Here is an 18,944-nt window from a genome sequence, read left to right as displayed (position 1 = left end):
GCCTACATTTCCCAACAACTAGAGGAAAAGGGTTGGCCCTCCTGTTCAAGCAGTCAGCTGTGTGTTGAGCAATATTTGAAGCTGCAGTCTGTAGCTGTGATTGGGTAGAAAGGCAGAAAGTGGGATGCATATTGCCCCCAAAAACCAAAAGCTTTATTTACAAAGGAGTAGAATGGAGCTGAGCTCAGAGCCCCAGCATGCCTCATTCCAGCAGGAGACTCAGTCACACTATAGTGAGGCAGGCAGTTAATCTGGACTTGCTGAAAGGAGGAGTCTCCATGTCTTTCTGCCATGGCTAACGCTAGCTAGTGTGCCTCAGGATATCAACTATAAACTATCAACAAAACATGCATATATATTTCAAATGTGATTGTTTGAGACAGATGATGTGAACTCATTTGATTAAAAAAACAGTTCAACTTCAACTGAAGAAAAACCTTTAGTTTAACATTTATACTAGGGATGAATTAACTATTAGTCGTCTGGAGGGGTTGCTTTGCTTCAACTCTTTGAATGATGAAACTGCCTCTCAGCATGTTGCACAACTGGTGAAAAAGAGGAATGGGATATTGATGTTATTAGTCAAAATGGAGAGATGTAGTGCCTGACCGACTGCAGAAATAGATATGAACTGTATTAGACTAAATGGAGAGATGTAGTTCCTGACCGACTGTAGAAATAGATATGAACTGTATTAGACTAAATGGAGAGATGTAGTGCCTGACCGACTGTAGAAATAGATATGAACTGTATTAGACTAAATGGAGAGATGTAGTTCCTGACCGACTGCAGAAATAGATATGAACTGTATTAGACTAAATGGAGAGATGTAGTGCCTGACCGACTGTAGAAATAGATATGAACTGTATTAGACTAAATGGAGAGATGTAGTTCCTGACCGACTGTAGAAATAGATATGAACTGTATTAGACTAAATGGGGAGATGTAGTTCCTGACCGACTGCAGAAATAGATATGAACTGTATTAGACTAAATGGAGAGATGTAGTTCCTGACCGACTGCAGAAATAGATATGAACTGTATTAGACTAAATGGAGAGATGTAGTTCCTGACCGACTGTAGAAATAGATATGAACTGTATTAGACTAAATGGAGAGATGTAGTGCCTGACCGACTACAGAAATAGATATGAACTGTATTAGACTAAATGGAGAGATGTAGTGCCTGACCGACTGTAGAAATAGATATGAACTGTATTAGACTAAATGGAGAGATGTAGTGCCTGACCGACTGCAGAAATAGATATGAACTGTAAAGGCCCAGTAAGTGTTGATTACTTAGGCAGTAGACGTTCAACTAGTAAAACATGCTTCATAATTACTGTATGTAAGAATAGAGAGAAGTGACTGCAAGAGCGGATCCTCATATTTTCATCAGTCCATTAGCCATGTCTAGACCTCAGCTGTAGGCAAGTTAGAATTCAGGCCAAACAAATCCAGCCTAACACATTTGCATTAGCAGGATTGGACTGGACATAGACACAAAATGAACCACCTAATTATAGTGAGTGATACTGGCTGCCATAAATAGGAGCAGCGAGAGTTGGGGGTGAAAGAGAGGAAGAAGAGGTGTTAGGGGAGAGAGAGAGAGAGAGAGAGAGAGAGAGAGAGAGAGAGAGAGAGAGAGAGAGAAGGTTAGGGGAGAGGGATGAGCGAGAAAGTGAGGTTAGGGGTGAGAGAGAAAGTGAGGTTAGGGTGGAGAGAGAGAGAGAGAGGTTAGGGTGGAGAGAGAGAGAGAGAGGTTAGGGGTGAGAGAGAGAGAGAGAGAGGTTAGGGGTGAGAGAGAGAGGTTAGGGGTGTGAGAGAGAGAGGTTAGGGGTGTGAGAGAGAGAGAGAGAGAGGTTAGGGGTGAGCGAGGGAGTGAGGTTAGGGTGGAGAGAGAGAGAGAGAGGTTAGGGTGGAGAGAGAGAGAGAGAGGTTAGGGTGGAGAGAGAGAGAGAGAGGTTAGGGGTGAGAGAGAGAGAGAGAGAGAGGTTAGGGGTGAGAGAGAGAGGTTAGGGGTGAGAGAGAGAGGTTAGGGGTGAGAGAGAGAGAGAGGTTAGGGGTGAGCGAGGGAGTGAGGTTAGGGGTGAGCGAGAGAGTGAGGTTAGGGGTGAGCGAGAGAGTGAGGTTAGGGGTGAGCGAGAGAGTGAGGTTAGGGGTGAGCGAGAGAGTGAGGTTAGGGGTGAGCGAGAGAGTGAGGTTAGGGGTGAGCGAGAGAGTGAGGTTAGGGGTGAGCGAGAGAGTGAGGTTAGGGGTGAGCGAGAGAGTGAGGTTAGGGGTGAGCGAGAGAGTGAGGTTAGGGGTGAGCGAGAGAGTGAGGTTAGGGGTGAGCGAGAGAGTGAGGTTAGGGGTGAGCGAGAGAGTGAGGTTAGGGGTGAGCGAGAGAGTGAGGTTAGGGGTGAGCGAGAGAGTGAGGTTAGGGGTGAGCGAGAGAGTGAGGTTAGGGGTGAGCGAGAGAGTGAGGTTAGGGGTGAGCGAGAGAGTGAGGTTAGGGGTGAGAGAGAGTGAGGTTAGGGGTGAGAGAGAGTGAGGTTAGGGGTGAGAGAGAGAGTGAGGTTAGGGGTGAGAGAGAGAGTGAGGTTAGGGGTGAGAGAGAGAGTGAGGTTAGGGGTGAGAGAGAGTGAGGTTAGGGGTGAGAGAGAGAGTGAGGTTAGGGGTGAGAGAGAGAGTGAGGTTAGGGGTGAGAGAGAGAGTTAGGTTAGGGGTGAGAGAGAGAGTGAGGTTAGGGGTGAGAGAGAGAGTGAGGTTAGGGGTGAGAGAGAGTGAGGTTAGGGGTGAGAGAGAGAGTGAGGTTAGGGGTGAGAGAGAGAGGTTAGGGGTGAGAGAGAGAGGGAGGTTAGGGGTGAGAGAGAGAGTGAGGTTAGGGGTCAGAGAGAGTGAGGTTAGGGGTGAGGTTAGGGGTGAGAGAGAGTGAGGTTAGGGGTGAGAGAGAGTGAGGTTAGGGGTGAGAGAGAGAGTGAAGTTAGGGGTGAGAGAGAGAGTGAGGTTAGGGGTGAGAGAGAGAGTGAGGTTAGGGGTGAGAGAGAGAGGTTAGGGGTGAGAGAGAGAGGTTAGGGGTGAAAGATAGAGGGATGAGGAGCTAGAGAGAGACGAGGGGAGAGTTCCTCTGCCCAGGTGTTGCTGAAGCATACCAGATACCAGCATACAAACAACGCCTGGATAGGCATCAGTTTACCACATCATATGTTATAGCAATCTGGTGCCAAACGGCACAGTCGATGATGTGACACGCAACCATTGGTTGATGCACGCAACGTCTGAACAGGGGAACACAACCAAGCTCTCCAGGCGTTCCGGCCAAAACACACGTGCAGAAGAGCAGAGAAGAAGACATCACTCATGCATTAAGAGGATGAGAAAATGCAAGAGACCGTAATAAAGGCCAGTGGCTTTTCCCAGAGATTGTGAAATGAGTAGGAAAGCAATGGACCCATGTGTCCCTCGAAAGTCTCTCCACACTAAATCACATTGAGATCAACGAACTATGTCTAAGAACAATATCCAGTCCAAATGCTCAGCTGTATGGTTGGTTATACAACCCATCATCTCTCTCTGCTGCAGGGAATGGGATGGCACAATTATTGAGCTGCTCGGATGCAATCTGTTAAAACACAGGGATTATAAATCACGCATAGATGGCATGGCCCCGGATGATCCTGACGCACGCACACACACACACACACACCACACACCACACACCACACACACACACAGCAGTAGAGTATAGGCTGCTTTCACTTTCAGACACCAGGGAGATTTAGTAAGGGCACCTATGTGACAGGTGTTTCACAATGGTCAATAGGGCATGATTAGGATACACATGATTGGTTGAACTTAATGTGGCCTTGAATATTGGATCTCAAAATGCCAGTGTATCAGATAGAAATGATGTGTGTGTGTGTGTGTGTGTAGTTGAGAACGGCTAAGAGCAAATCAAAATCAAATAAAATGAGGTAGACCTTACCGTGAAATGCTTACTTACAAGCCTTTAACTCTATTTCTTGAACTGCATTGTTGGTTAAGAAAACATATACTAAATAAACTAAAGTAAAAAATAAAGTCAAAAGACTATGCATAGATAATAAACAGCGAGTAGCAGCAGAGTAAAAACAAAGGGGGGGGGGGGGGGGTCAATGTAAATAGTCCAGGTGGCCTCAGCATCTCTGCTATTAAAGTCTGGGATGGTGGCCTATGGTCAAACATAGCCAGCAATGTGGAACGCTTGCACATCTGGAGACAAGGAACAAAGTTAACCGATATGTGTTAGGCTATGCTCATGTAATGGAAATAAAAGGAAGGTGTCATTGTGATACAAAACAAAATGTTTAAAAGTATTTTTGGAATGAAACTGACTAATAGGTAGTATGTTTACAGGCAGATCATGTGCCTTCTCGATTGCTTCATTTATAGTCCACCGTGGCCCTCAAAAAGAAGACTTCCAGTCCACCAGCCACTGCATGAAAAACGGACCAAATATACCTTGAAGACAGCAAGCCATTAGGCCGAAGTGTTTGGTTCAGTTAAACGTTAAGAAAGCTTGAATGTAATCAGATCACAATGTAATCAGATCACAATCTGCTTTGTATAAGAACGCGTATTAAACCCTGTCTCTAGACACACGGCTTCGATTTTCATCTGGATTTAAGGAGGGAGAGAAATGAAATCAGAATGTCACATCACATTCTACTGATCTAGAAGCTGGGGCACTCTCGTGCACATAAAGTAACCTGTCAAAATGTCGGTCAGTGAACTATTTATTTTATTTCACCTTTATTTAACCAGGTAGGCTAGTTGAGAACAAGTTCTCATTTACAACTGCGACCTGGCCAAGATAAAGCAAAGCAGTTCGACACATACAACAACAGAGTTACACATAAACAAACGTACAGTCAACAATACCGTAGAAAAAGTCTATATAGTGTGTGCAAATGAGGTAGTGGTGTAACACAAATGCTACATAATAATCAGTATTTATTTACATTGACACAATGTTTCCAATTGTAGGCAGTCGATACTCAATGAACTGTGATGACACTTACCACGTGAATAGCGACAAAGAATCCGAATGATTTCAGTTCGTAGTGCGGAATCAACTGTTTCCTTTCTGTGTTTGGCCTCAATTCATTCAGTTGCCAATTGTATTCCGTAATGGAGACCATCCGCTTTTCTCAAATATCGTCCATGGAACTGTTGGTCTGTTTTGTAGAAAAAATACTAAATAGTACAAAAAGTAAAAGTGCATGAACAACCAAAGAAACGTACAAAAACACCTTCGCCGTCGCTTACATTTGGGGAGAAAACTTCTGAAGCAAATGTAGCCTATGGATGAAAGAAAAGTAGCGCACGCAGCATGCTATGTGTCGTTTTCTTGGTTCGTTTAGCGTACACTGTCTCAGAGAAGCCTCTGAGTTATTGCGAAAAAAATAATAATTGTGCAGTACTATAACACAGAATCGGATTCAAGTAGATTTCATGAAGTTGGAAATGTTGAAGAGAAAGCCGGGTGTGAGTGTGTCCAAAATCCACGCTGATCGCTACCGGTGGCACATTCCACTTGAACGCATCGAACATGATGACATCACTCTCCTCACAGCTGGAGGGTGCTGTAGCTCTTGAAAACCCTTAATATCTGTTGGGTTTTCAGCAGTTAGCTTCGCACATTGTTGGATGTGTGTGAACTACAATTCCGACATTGTTTAGAAGCATCAATAATCATCACATGCAAAACGGTTTTCAAAACATATGCTCCTTATCTTTCATGTCAGTGAGAAATAATATTTCAAATAAAAACGATACACTTAGCCTACTGCACAGATCCATAAACTGTGTGTGCCAGTTGACGAACTACACTTTCTCCACAGTTACATTTACACAGTTGTTAGGAAGACACGCTAGGCTAGATAACTAATTAGCACAGATGGCCGACATGGAGATATGGTTGTGTGGGAAACACTATGTTTTGGGACACTAAAGTCCATGGGGAATAAGAGCACCTCCTCCCAGCTGCCCACTGCACTAAGGTTGGAAACATTGTCACCACCGATAAATCTACGGTAATCGATCACTTCAATAAGCCTTTTTCTACGGCTGGCCATGCTTTCCACCTGAATACCCCTACCCCGGCCAACATCTCAGCACCCCCTGCATCAACTTGCCCAAGGCCCCCCTTCGCCTACACCCAAATCCAGACAGCTGATGTTCTGAAAGAGCTGCAAAATCTGGATCTCTAGAAATCAGCTGGGCTAGACAATCTGGACCCTCTCTTTCTAAAATGATCTGCCGAAATTGTTGCAACCCATATTACTAGCCTATTCAACCTCTCTTTCGTGTTGTCTGAGATCCCCAAAGATTGGAAAGCATTCTAGACCCAAACTGTTATAGACCTATATCCATCCTGCCTTGCCTTTCTAAAATCTTCGAAAGCCAAGATCACCGACCATTTCGAATCTTACCGTACCTTCTCCAATATGCAATCTGGTTTCCGACCTGGTCATGGGTGCACCGCAGCCACGCTCAAGATCCTAAAAAATATCCTAACCGCCATCGATAAAAGACAGTATTGTGCAGCCGTCTTCATCTACCTGGCCAAGGCTTTTGACTCTGTTAATCACTGCATTCTTATCAGCAGACTCAATAGCATTGGCTTCTCAAATGACTGCCTCGACTGGTTCGCCAACTACTTTTCAGATAGTTTTCAGTGTGTCAAATCGGAGGGCCTGTTGTCCGGACCTCTGGCAGTCTCTATGGGGTGCCACAGGGTTCAATTCTCGAGCCGACTCTTTTCTCTGTATATATTGTCATGTACTGTCATGTTGTCTTGTCTCTGTCCTTTCCCTTCACCCTGTCTCCCTCTGCTGGTCGTGTTAGGTTACCTTTTCTCCCCCGCTTTCCCCCAGCTGTCCCTTGTCTCCTCTAACTACCCATTCACCCCGTTCCCCACCTGTTCCCTTTTTCCCTCTGATTAGGTCCCTATATCTCTCTCTGTTTCTGCTCCTGTCCTTGTCGGATTCTTGTTTGTTTGTGTCATTCATGCCTGAACCAGACTGTCGTCATGTTTGCTGTAACCTTGTCCTGTCCTGTCAGAATCTGCCGGTCCATCTGAGCCTACCTATGTTTGGTAATTAAAGAAGCTCTGTTTAAGTTGATTCGCTTTTGGGTCCTCATTCACGCACCGTAACAGAAGAATCCGACCAAGAATGGACCCAGCGACTTCGGATCCTCTCCACTCAGCCGTCGAGATCCAGGGAGCGATGCTAGGCAGACACAAGCAGGAATTGTCTGCTGCTCGACATGCCGTTGAGACCCTGGCCACCCAAGTCTCCAACCTCACAGAACAGGTTCACCATCTCCGCCTCGATCCACCGGCCACTTCCAGGGCTTTCGAATCTCCGGAGCCCAGAATCAATAACCCGCCGTGTTACTCTGGGGAGCCCACTGAATGCCGCTCGTTCCTCACCCAGTGTGATATTGTGTTTTCTCTCCAGCCCAACACTTACTCCAGGAGCACTGCTCGTGTCGCCTACGTCATATCTCTCCTTATTGGACGGGCTCGTGAGTGGGGCACGGCAATCTGGGAGGCAAGGGCTGAGTGTATTAACCAGTATCAAGACTTTAAGGAGGAGATGATACGGGTTTTTGATCGATCTGTTTTTGGGGAGGAGGCTTCCAGGGCCCTGTCTTCCCTATGTCAAGGCAATCGATCCATAACAGACTACTCTATTGAGTTTCGCACTCTTGCTGTCTCCAGTGGCTGGAACGAGCCGGCCTTGCTCGCTCGTCTTCTGGAGGGTTTCCGCGCAGAGGTAAAGGATGAGATTCTCTCCCGGGAGGTTCCTTCCAGCGTGGATTCCTTGATTGAACTCGCTATTCGCATTGAGCGACGGGTTGATCTTCGTCACCGAGCTCGTGGAAAGGAGCTCGCGCTCTCCGTCGCCTCCCTCTCCGCATCACTACCATCTTCCTCTGCCGGCTCGGGTGCTGAGCCCATGCAGCTGGGAGGTATCCGCATCTCGACTAAGGAGAGGGAACGGAGAATCACCAACCGCCTCTGTCTCTATTGCGGTTCCGCTGGTCATTTTGTCACTTCATGTCCAGTAAAAGGCCAGAGCTCGTCAGTAAGCGGAGGGCTACTGGTGAGCGCTACTACTCCTGTCTCTCCTTCAAGATCCTGCACTACCTTGTCGGTCCATCTACGCTGGACCGGTTCGTCAGCTTCCTGCAGTGCCTTAATAGACTCTGGGGCGGAGGGCTGTTTTATGGACGAGACCTGGGCTCGGGAACATGACATTCCTCTCAGACAGTTAAAGGAGCCCACGGCCTTGTTCGCCCTGGATGGTAGTCCTCTCCCCAGGATTCAGCGTGAGACGCTACCTTTAACCCTCACTGTTTCTGGTAATCATAGTGAAACCATTTCTTTTTTAATTTTTCGTTCACCTTTTACACCTGTTGTTTTGGGCCATCCCTGGCTAGTTTGTCATAATCCTTCCATTAATTGGTCTAGTAATTCTATCCTCTCCTGGAACGTCTCTTGTCATGTGAAATGTTTAATGTCTGCTATCCCTCCTGTTTCCTCTGTCTCTTCTTCACAGGAGGAGCCTGGTGATTTGACAGGGGTGCCGGAGGAATATCACGATCTGCTCACGGTGTTCAGTCGGTCCAGGGCCACCTCTCTTCCTCCACACCGGTCGTATGATTGTAGTATTGATCTCCTTCCGGGAACCACCCCCCCCCGGGGTAGACTATACTCTCTGTCGGCTCCCGAACGTAAGGCTCTCGAAGATTATTTGTCTGTAGCTCTTGACGCCGGTACCATAGTCCCCTCCTCCTCTCCCGCCGGAGCGGGGTTTTTTTTTGTCAAGAAGAAGGACGGGTCTCTGCGCCCCTGCATAGATTATCGAGGGCTGAATGACATAACAGTGAAGAATCGTTATCCGCTTCCTCTTATGTCTTCAGCCTTCGAGATCCTGCAGGGAGCCAGGTTTTTCACTAAGTTGGACCTTCGTAACGCTTACCATCTCGTGCGCATCAGGGAGGGGGACGAGTGGAAGACGGCGTTTAACACTCCGTTAGGGCACTTTGAATACCGGGTTCTTCCTTTCGGCCTCGCTAACGCTCCAGCTGTCTTTCAGGCATTAGTCAATGATGTCCTGAGAGACATGCTGAACATCTTTGTTTTCGTTTACCTTGACGATATCCTGATTTTTTCACCGTCACTCCAGATTCATGTTCAGCACGTTCGACGTGTCCTCCAGCGCCTTTTAGAGAATTGTCTTTTTGTGAAGGCTGAGAAGTGCACGTTTCATGCCTCCTCCGTCACATTTCTCGGTTCTGTTATTTCCGCTGAAGGCATTAAGATGGATCCCGCTAAGGTCCAAGCTGTCATTGATTGGCCCGTCCCTAAGTCACGCGTCGAGCTGCAGCGCTTTCTCGGCTTCGCGAACTTCTATCGTCGTTTCATCCGTAATTTCGGTCAGGTGGCAGCTCCTCTCACAGCCCTTACTTCTGTCAAGACGTGCTTTAAGTGGTCCGTTTCCGCCCAGGGAGCTTTTGATCTCCTCAAGAATCGTTTTACATCCGCTCCTATCCTTGTTACACCTGACGTCTCTAGACAGTTCGTTGTCGAGGTTGACGCGTCAGAGGTGGGAGTGGGAGCCATCCTTTCTCAGCGCTCCCTCTCTGACGACAAGGTCCACCCATGCGCGTATTTTTCTCATCGCCTGTCGCCGTCGGAACGTAACTATGATGTGGGTAACCGCGAACTGCTCGCCATCCGGTTAGCCCTAGGCGAATGGCGACAGTGGTTGGAGGGGGCGACCGTTCCTTTTGTCGTTTGGACTGACCATAGGAACCTTGAGTACATCCGTTCTTCCAAACGACTTAATGCGCGTCAGGCGCGTTGGGCGCTGTTTTTCGCTCGTTTCGAGTTCGTGATTTCTTATCGTCCGGGCTCTAAGAACACCAAGCCTGATGCTTTGTCTCGTCTCTTCAGTTCTTCAGTAGCCTCCACTGACCCCGAGGGGATTCTCCCTGAGGGGCGTGTTGTCGGGTTGACTGTCTGGGGAATTGAGAGGCAGGTAAAGCAAGCACTCACTCAAACTCCGTCGCCGCGCGCTTGTCCTAGGAACCTTCTTTTCGTTCCCGTTCCTACTCGTCTGGCCGTTCTTCAGTGGGCTCACTCTGCCAAGTTAGCCGGCCACCCTGGCGTTCGGGGTACGCTTGCTTCCATTCGCCAGCGTTTCTGGTGGCCCACCCGGGAGCATGACACGCGTCGTTTCGTGGCTGCTTGTTCGGTCTGCGCGCAGACTAAGTCCGGTAACTCTCCTCCTGCCGGCCGTCTCAGGCCGCTTCCTATTCCCTCTCGACCGTGGTCTCACATCGCCTTAGATTTTGTCACCGGACTGCCTTCGTCAGCGGGGAAGACTGTTATTCTTACGGTTGTCGATAGGTTCTCTAAGGCGGCTCATTTCATTCCCCTTGCTAAGCTTCCTTCTGCTAAAGAGACGGCACAAATCATCATCGAGAATGTTTTCAGAATTCATGGCCTTCCGTCAGACGTCGTTTCGGACAGAGGTCCGCAATTCACGTCTCAATTTTGGAGGGAGTTTTGCCGTTTGATTGGGGCTTCCGTCAGTCTCTCTTCCGGCTTTCACCCCCAGTCTAACGGTCAAGCAGAACGGGCCAATCAGACTATTGGTCGCATCTTACGCAGTCTTTCTTTTCGCAACCCTGCGTCTTGGTCAGAACAGCTCCCCTGGGCAGAATACGCCCACAACTCGCTTCCTTCGTCTGCGACCGGGCTATCTCCTTTTCAGAGTAGCCTCGGGTACCAGCCTCCGTTGTTCTCATCTCAGTTCGCCGAGTCCAGCGTCCCCTCCGCTCAGGCTTTTGTCCAACGTTGCGAGCGCACCTGGAAGAGGGTCAGGTCTGCACTTTGCCGTTATAGGGCGCAGACTGTGAGAGCTGCTAATAAGCGTAGAACGAAGAGCCCTAGATATTGTCGCGGTCAGAGAGTTTGGCTCTCCACTCAGAACCTTCCCCTTAAGACGGCTTCTCGCAAGTTGACCCCGCGGTTCATTGGTCCATTCCGTATCTCTCAGGTCATTAATCCTGTCGCAGTGCGACTTCTTCTTCCGCGATATCTTCGTCGCGTCCACCCGGTCTTCCATGTCTCCTGTGTTAAGCCCGTTCTTCGCGCCCCCGCTCGTCTTCCCCCCCCCCCCCCCATCCTTGTCGAGGGCGCACCTATCTACAGGGTCCGTAAAATCTTGGACATGCGTCCTCGGGGCCGTGGTCATCAGTACCTAGTTGACTGGGAGGGGTACGGTCCTGAGGAGAGGAGTTGGGTTCCCTCTCGGGACGTGCTGGACCGTGCGCTGATTGATGATTTCCTCCGTTGCCGCCAGGTTTCCTCCTCGAGTGCGCCAGGAGGCGCTCGGTGAGTGGGGGGGTACTGTCATGTACTGTCATGTTGTCTTGTCTCTGTCCTTTCCCTTCACCCTGTCTCCCTCTGCTGGTCGTGTTAGGTTACCTTTTCTCCCCCGCTTTCCCCCAGCTGTCCCTTGTCTCCTCTAACTACCCATTCACCCCGTTCCCCACCTGTTCCCTTTTTCCCTCTGATTAGGTCCCTATATCTCTCTCTGTTTCTGCTCCTGTCCTTGTCGGATTCTTGTTTGTTTGTGTCATTCATGCCTGAACCAGACTGTCGTCATGTTTGCTGTAACCTTGTCCTGTCCTGTCAGAATCTGCCGGTCCATCTGAGCCTACCTATGTTTGGTAATTAAAGAAGCTCTGTTTAAGTTGATTCGCTTTTGGGTCCTCATTCACGCACCGTAACATATATACATGATGTCTGGTGATGGTGATTCTCTGATCCACCTCTACCCATTCTGTATACCTCTGGCCCTTCGTTGGACACTGTGTTAACTAACCTCCAGATGAGCTTCAATGCCATACAACTCTCCTTCCGTGGCCTCCAACTGCTCTTAAATGCAAGTCAAACTAAATGCATGCTGTTCAACCGATTGCTGCACGCACCCTCCCGCCCGACTAGCATCACTACTCTGGACGGTTCTGACCTAGAATATGTGGACAACTACAAATACCTAGGTGTCTGGTTAGACTGTAAACTCTCCTTCCAGACTCACATCAAGCATCTCCAATCCAAAATTACATCTAGAATCGGCTTCCTATTTCGCAACAAAGCCTGCTTCCCTCATGCTGCCAAACATACCCTTGTAAAACTGACTATTCTACCAATCCTTGACTTCAGCGATGAAATTTACAAAATAGCCTCCAACACTCTACTCAGCAAATTGGATGTAGTCTATCACAGTGCCATCAGTTTTGTCACCAAAGCCCCATATACTACCCACCACCGCGACCTGTATGCTCTCGTTGGCTGGCACCCACTACATATTCGTCACCAAACCCATTGGCTCCAGGTCATCTATAAGTCTTTGCTAGGTAAAGCCCCACCTTATCTCAGCTCACTTGTCACCATAGCAACACCCACCCGTAGCAAGCACTCCAGCAGGTATAATTCACTGGTCACCCCCAAAGCCAACATTTCCTTTGGCTGCCTTTCCTTCCAGTTCTCTGCTGCCAATGACTGGAACAAATTGCAAAAATCACTGAAGCTGGAGTCTTATATCTCCCTCTCTAACTTTAAGCATCAGCTGTCAGAGCAGCTTACCGATCCCTGTACCTGTACACAGCCAATCTGTAAATAGCACACCCAAATACCTCTTCCAGATATTGTTACTTATCCTCTTGCTCTTTTGCACCCCAGTATCTCTATATCATCATCTGCACATCTATCACTCCAGTATTAATGCTAAATTGTAATTATTTTGCCTCCATGGCCTATTTATTGCCTTACCTCTCTACTCTTCTACATTTGCACACACTGTACATAGATTTTTCTCTTGTGACTGTATATTTGTTTATGGGTAACTGTGTTATTGTTCTTGTCACACTGCTTTGCTTTCATTGTTCTCAAATGGCCTACCTGGTTAAATAAAGGTTAAATATTTTTTTTTATAAAATAACCCTAATCCTATAAAGGTGTGTAGTAATTTAACCGTATTATTATTATCGATATGAAAAATATGTTCCATAAGTTCTAACGAGCGTCTCGGGATCTTAACAAAACTCCCCCGACCAGAAGATAATATCGTCAGTAGGCGCTAAAGCAGTTAGCATCTATGAATGGGTTAGATGCTAGTGTGAAGGGAGGAAGCTACAGACTAATTCTGTCAAATGGTAGGCCTATTAGAGTACACTTCTACATTTCATCTGTATAGTACTGTATGTGACCAGGCTAGACCTTGAAGACAAGAGTAGAATAGAATCGATCATAACTTCTTATGTCACCCACAAACACACACACTCACACTTTTAGTCACATTCTCACACACACAGGGGTCAACCATAGAGTAGCGTAGGCCCTACCTGGAGCATATTAGCTTCTGTCAAGCCTTGTTGGCAGTGGCACCTGACAATAGACTGTTTGCACATGACTATATTTTGATTTCATTGATCTGTATCTGTCACACACGCAAGCATGTGCATGCTCTCTGTCTCTGTCTCTCTCTCTCTCTCTCTCTCTCTCTCTTTCTCTCTCTCTCTCTCTCTCACACACACACACACACACACACACACACACACACACACACACACACACACACACAAAGAGAAAGAGAAAGAGAAAGAGAAAGAGAGAAGGAGAGAGATTATGCCTACTGTATGTGTGTTGTCTGAAAACACCAGAGAATAAAAGGCCATTTGACCACTCAAAAGAACATCTGACCTTTATCTACTTGCTCTACCCGACAACAAGCTTCACTTAATGTCTTCAAAATCAATTCAAGTCACATTTTATTGGTCACATACACATATTTAGCAGATGTTATTGCAGGTGTAGCTAAATGCTTGTGTTCCTCGCTCCAACAGTGCAGTAGTATCTAACAATTCACAACAATACACACAAATCTAAAAGTAAAATAATGGAATTAAGAAATATATCAATATTAGGATGAGCAAAGTTGAAGTGGCATTGACTAAAAATACAGTAGAATTGAATACAGTATATACATACGAAATGAGTAAAGCAGTGTGTAAACATTGTTAAAATGAATAGTGTTCCATTATTAAAGTGACCAGTGATTCCATGTCAATGTATATGGAGCAGCAGCCTCTAAGGTGCTGGGTTGAGTAACCGGGTGGAGGCCTGCTAGTGATGGCTATTTAACAGTCTGATGGCCTTGAGATAGAAGCTGTTTTTCAGTCTCTCGTTCCCAGCTTTGACGAACCTGTACTGACCTCGCCTTCTGGATGATAGCGAGGTGAACCGGCAGTGGCTCGGTGGTTGATGTCCTTGATGATCTTTTTGGTCTTCCTGTGACATCGGGTGCTGTAGGTGTCCTGGAGGGCAGGCAGTGTGTGTTGTGCAGACCTTACCAACCTCTGGAGAGCCCTGCGGTTGCGGCCGGTGCAGTTGCCGTACCAGGCGGTGATACAGCCCGACAGGATGCTCTCAATTGTGCATTTTGTAAAAGTTTGTGAGGGTCTTAGGGGCCAAGACAAATTTCTTCAGCCTCCTGAGGTTGAAGAGGCGCTGTATCGCCTTCTTCACAACACTGTCTGTGTGGGTAGACCATTTCAGATTGTCAGTGATTTGTACGCAGAGGAACTTGAAAATGTCCACCTTCTCCACTGCGGTCCAGTCGATATGGATAGAGGCATGCTCCCTCTGCTGTTTCCTGAAGTCCACGATCAGCTCCTTCGTTTTGTTGAAGTTGAGGAAGAGGTTATTTTCCAGGCACCACTCCGCCAGGGCCCTCACCCCCTCCATGTTCACACCAGTTCAGTAACAGTTCAGATTGAAGTGCACTGCCCTGTGCATTTAACCTCGCTTGCCCCTCTACAGTTTTCCCTCAATAGCTATCAAAGTCAGGTTAGGAGTTTTCTGAGAACCAGGATGTGGGCAGAGAGTGGGTGGGGACAGGCAGACAGACAAACAGACAGCACTAGAGAAAGAAAGGGAGAGTTAGCTACTATACAATCTATCAGGTTCCAGGGATTTATTTTACACAGGATATAATAATATTATTTTATTTTATTTATTTATTTCACCTTTATTTAACCAGGTAGGCAAGTTGAGAACAAGTTCTCATTTACAATTGCGACCTGGTCAAGATAAAGCAAAGCAGTTCGACACATACAACGACACAGAGTTACACATGGAGTAAAACAAACATACAGTCAATAATACAGTATAAACAAGTCTATATACGATGTGAGCAAATGAGGCGAGATAAGGGAGGTAAAGGCAAAAAGGCCATGGTGGCAAAGTAGATACAATATAGCAAGTAAAACACTGGAATGGTAGATTTGCAATGGGAGAATGTGCAAAGTAGAAATAAAAATAATGGGGATGCAAAGGAGCAAAATAAATAAATAAATAAAATACAGTAGGGAAAGAGGTAGTTGTTTGGGCTAAATTATAGGTGGGCTATGTACAGGTGCAGTAATCTGTGAGCTGCTCTGACAGTTGGTGCTTAAATAATAAAATATATAGCTAATTTATATAAAATATAATATCATATTTTAGGGTACGGGTCTAACCCAGGTTGGAGGGATGGATCCAATAACTATCACCATATTTGCGAATGCTAGCTAGATCTATGTCCACAGTTTGAGTAGGCAGTCAACATTATATGGGCCTGCTTTGTCCAAAGATGTTTCAGTATGAAAACTCTGTGCTTTGTCTGTCTCTGTACACAAGAAGACGCATAACTAACTATTTTCTCTCCAAGATCGCATAGCAGTTCAGACGTCTTTTGTCCTCGTCTTGTCGTGTCCTGTATATATATATATTTACAACTTTTTTCACATTTTATTTTTATTTTCCATCAACTCATCTTCTAAACACTCTCCTGCAACCAGCCTCACCAATTTATATTTATAAAAAAGTATTATTTACCTCAGATCTGCAATCCTTCAGAAAGCTAGCCAGAAACTCCAGGAGGCTGGCCAGAAACTAGCCAGAAGCTAGCCAGGAGCTAGCCCTGAAGCTAATCCAGAAGCTAATCAGAAGCTAACCACGGTTTGTGGTCATCGGCTGTCCTTTAGCTCGAAAATCTATCGAAAATCTATCGCCAGTTTTGTACGGCGCAGCGCGGCTCGGAACGGAACATACCGGACCAATTTTTCTCTCCATGTCCCTGGATTTCAACTGCTCTCTGGACATTCATACCCGGATCTCACAGCTAGCTAGCTGCTATCCGTGTGACAGTCGGCTTTCGTCGATTCCGGAGCAAACATCGATTGTTCCGGTGCTAGCCAGCTCCGTCAATCACTCCTGAGTTCCATCCTTCACTCCTGGGCTGCAGTCACCTATCCGGACCCGTTTCACTGCCTACGCGGAGCCCCACCGGGCCTTCACAACCGGACTGCCGACGTTATCTACCTGAATGAGATCCGGCTGGCTCCTCTGTCGCGACGTTACCTGAACGCCCATCTGCGGCCCGCTAACCGTTAGCTGTCTTACCGGCTGCTATCTGAATAGACAATCGGACAATTTATTTATTTTTATTATTATGTTTTCTTCTCGGGCCTCTATAACTATATCTATTGTTCTTATTTTTGTTGTTGTTGTGTGATTTGGATTAATCCCCTCTACCATACGGAACCCTACTAATCTACTGACCGAACGCAAGAGGTGGCTAACAACAGACTCCATCCTATGCTAGCTTGCTACCGGTTGGCCTGGCTAGCTGTCTAAATCGCCGTGACCCTAAACCAACCTCTCCACTCACTGGACCCTTTTGATCACTCGACTAAGCATGCCTCTCCTTAATGTCAATATGTCTTGTCCATTGATGTTCTGGTTAGTGTTTATTGGCTTATTTCACTGTAGAGCCTCTAGTCCTGCTCACTATACCTTATCCAACCTATTAGTTCCACCACCCACACATGCAATGACATCTCCTGGTTTCAATGATGTTTCTAGAGACAATATCTCTCTCTTCATCACTCAATACCTAGGTTTACCTCCACTGTATTCACATCCTACCTTACCTTTGTCTGTACATTATACCTTGATGCTATTTTATCGCCCCCAGAAACCTCCTTTTACTCTCTGTTCCAGACGTTCTAGACGACCAATTCTTATTGCTTTTAGTCGCACCCTTATTCTACTCCTCCTATGTTCCTCTGGCGATGTAGAGGTGAATCCAGGCCCTGCAGTGCCTAGCTCCACTCCTATTCCCCAGGCGCTCTCTTTTGACGACTTCTGTAACCGTAATAGCCTTGGTTTCATGCATGTTAACATTAGAAGCCTCCTCCCTAAGTTTGTTCTATTCACTGCTTTAGCACACTCTGCCAACCCGGATGTTCTAGCTGTGTCTGAATCCTGGCTTAGGAAGACCACCAAAAATTCAGACATTTTAATTCCAAACTACAACATTTTCAGACAAGATAGAACTGCCAAAGGGGGCGGTGTTGCAATCTACTGCAAAGATAGCCTGCAGAGTTCTGTCCTATTATCCAGGTCTGTACCCAAACAATTTGAACTTCTACTTTTAAAAATCCACCTCTCTAAAAACAAGTCTCTCACCGTTGCCGCCTGCTATAGACCACCCTCTGCCCCCAGCTGTGCTCTGGACACCATATGTGAACTGATTGCCCCCCATCTATCTTCAGAGCTCGTGCTGCTAGGCGACCTAAACTGGAACATGCTTAACACCCCAGCCATCCTACAATCTAAACATGATGCCCTCAATCTCACACAAATTATCAATGAACCTACCAGGTACCTCCCCAAAGCCTTAAACACGGGCACCCTCATAGATATCATCCTAACCAACTTCCCCTCTAAATACACCTCTGCTGTCTTCAACCAAGATCTCAGCGATCACTGCCTCATTGCCTGCATCCGTAATGGGTCAGCGGTCAAACGACCTCCTCTCATCACTGTAAAACGCTCCCTGAAACACTTCAGCGAGCAGGCCTTTCTAATCGACCTGGCCGGGGTATCCTGGAAGGATATTGACCTCATCCCGTCAGTAGAGGATGCCTGGATATTTTTTAAAAATGCCTTCCTAACCATCTTAAATAAACATGCCCCATTCAAGAAATTTAGAACCAGGAACAGATATAGCCCTTGGTTCTCCCCAGACCTGACTGCCCTTAATCAACACAAAAATGTCCTATGGCGTTCTGCATTAGCATCGAACAGCCCCCGTGATATGCAGCTGTTCAGGGAAGCTAGAAACCATTATACACAGGCAGTTAGAAAAGCCAAGGCTAGCTTTTTCAAGCAGAAATTTGCTTCTTGCAACACTAACTCAAAAAAGTTCTGGGACACTGTAAAGTCCATGGAGAATAAGAACACCTCCTCCCAGCTGCCCACTGCACTGAAGATAGGAAACACTGTCACCACTGATAAATCCACCATAATTGAAAATTTCAATAAGCATTTTTCTACTGCTGGCCATGCTTTCCACCTGGCTACTCCTACCCCTGTCAACAGCACTGCACCCCCAACAGCAACTCGCCCAAGCCTTCCCCATTTCTCCTTCTCCCAAATCCATTCAGCTGATGTTCTGAAAGAGCTGCAAAATCTGGACCCCTACAAATCAGCCGGGCTAGACAATCTGGACCCTTTCTTTCTAAAATTATCTGCCGAAATTGTTGCCACCCCTATTACTAGCCTGTTCAACCTCTCTTTCGTGTCGTCTGAGATTCCCAAAGATTGGAAAGCAGCTGCGGTCATCCCCCTCTTCAAAGGGGGGGACACTCTTGACCCAAACTGCTACAGACCTATATCTATCCTACCATGCCTTTCTAAGGTCTTCGAAAGCCAAGTCAACAAACAGATTACCGACCATTTTGAATCTCACCATACCTTCTCTGCTATGCAATCTGGTTTCAGAGCTGGTCA

General features: G+C 46.7%; 1 protein-coding gene across 2 annotated transcripts in view; it reads right to left on the bottom strand.

The window, feature by feature from the left end:
- LOC110507508 (trafficking kinesin-binding protein 1) overlaps nt 1-5,592 on the bottom strand; it is an 83,775-nt gene extending 78,183 nt beyond the window's left edge. Inside the window, exons 1-2 of one of the 2 annotated variants that reach the window (XM_036937639.1) lie at nt 5,288-5,592; nt 5,041-5,196 (exon numbers count right to left, since the gene is read on the bottom strand). The gene's annotated coding sequence lies outside the window, so the exon portion shown is untranslated. Of the gene's footprint in view, nt 1-5,040 lie in introns of both variants that reach the window. The other variant, XM_036937638.1, reaches the window with a different exon arrangement.
- Nucleotides 5,593-18,944: the final 13,352 nt, after the last annotated feature.

The sequence above is a fragment of the Oncorhynchus mykiss genome, chromosome 2 (assembly GCF_013265735.2).
Source record: "Oncorhynchus mykiss isolate Arlee chromosome 2, USDA_OmykA_1.1, whole genome shotgun sequence".
Lineage (NCBI taxonomy): Eukaryota > Metazoa > Chordata > Actinopteri > Salmoniformes > Salmonidae > Oncorhynchus > Oncorhynchus mykiss.
Note: the sequence above shows the minus strand (reverse complement) of the source record. Positions and strands in the feature narration are given on the sequence as shown.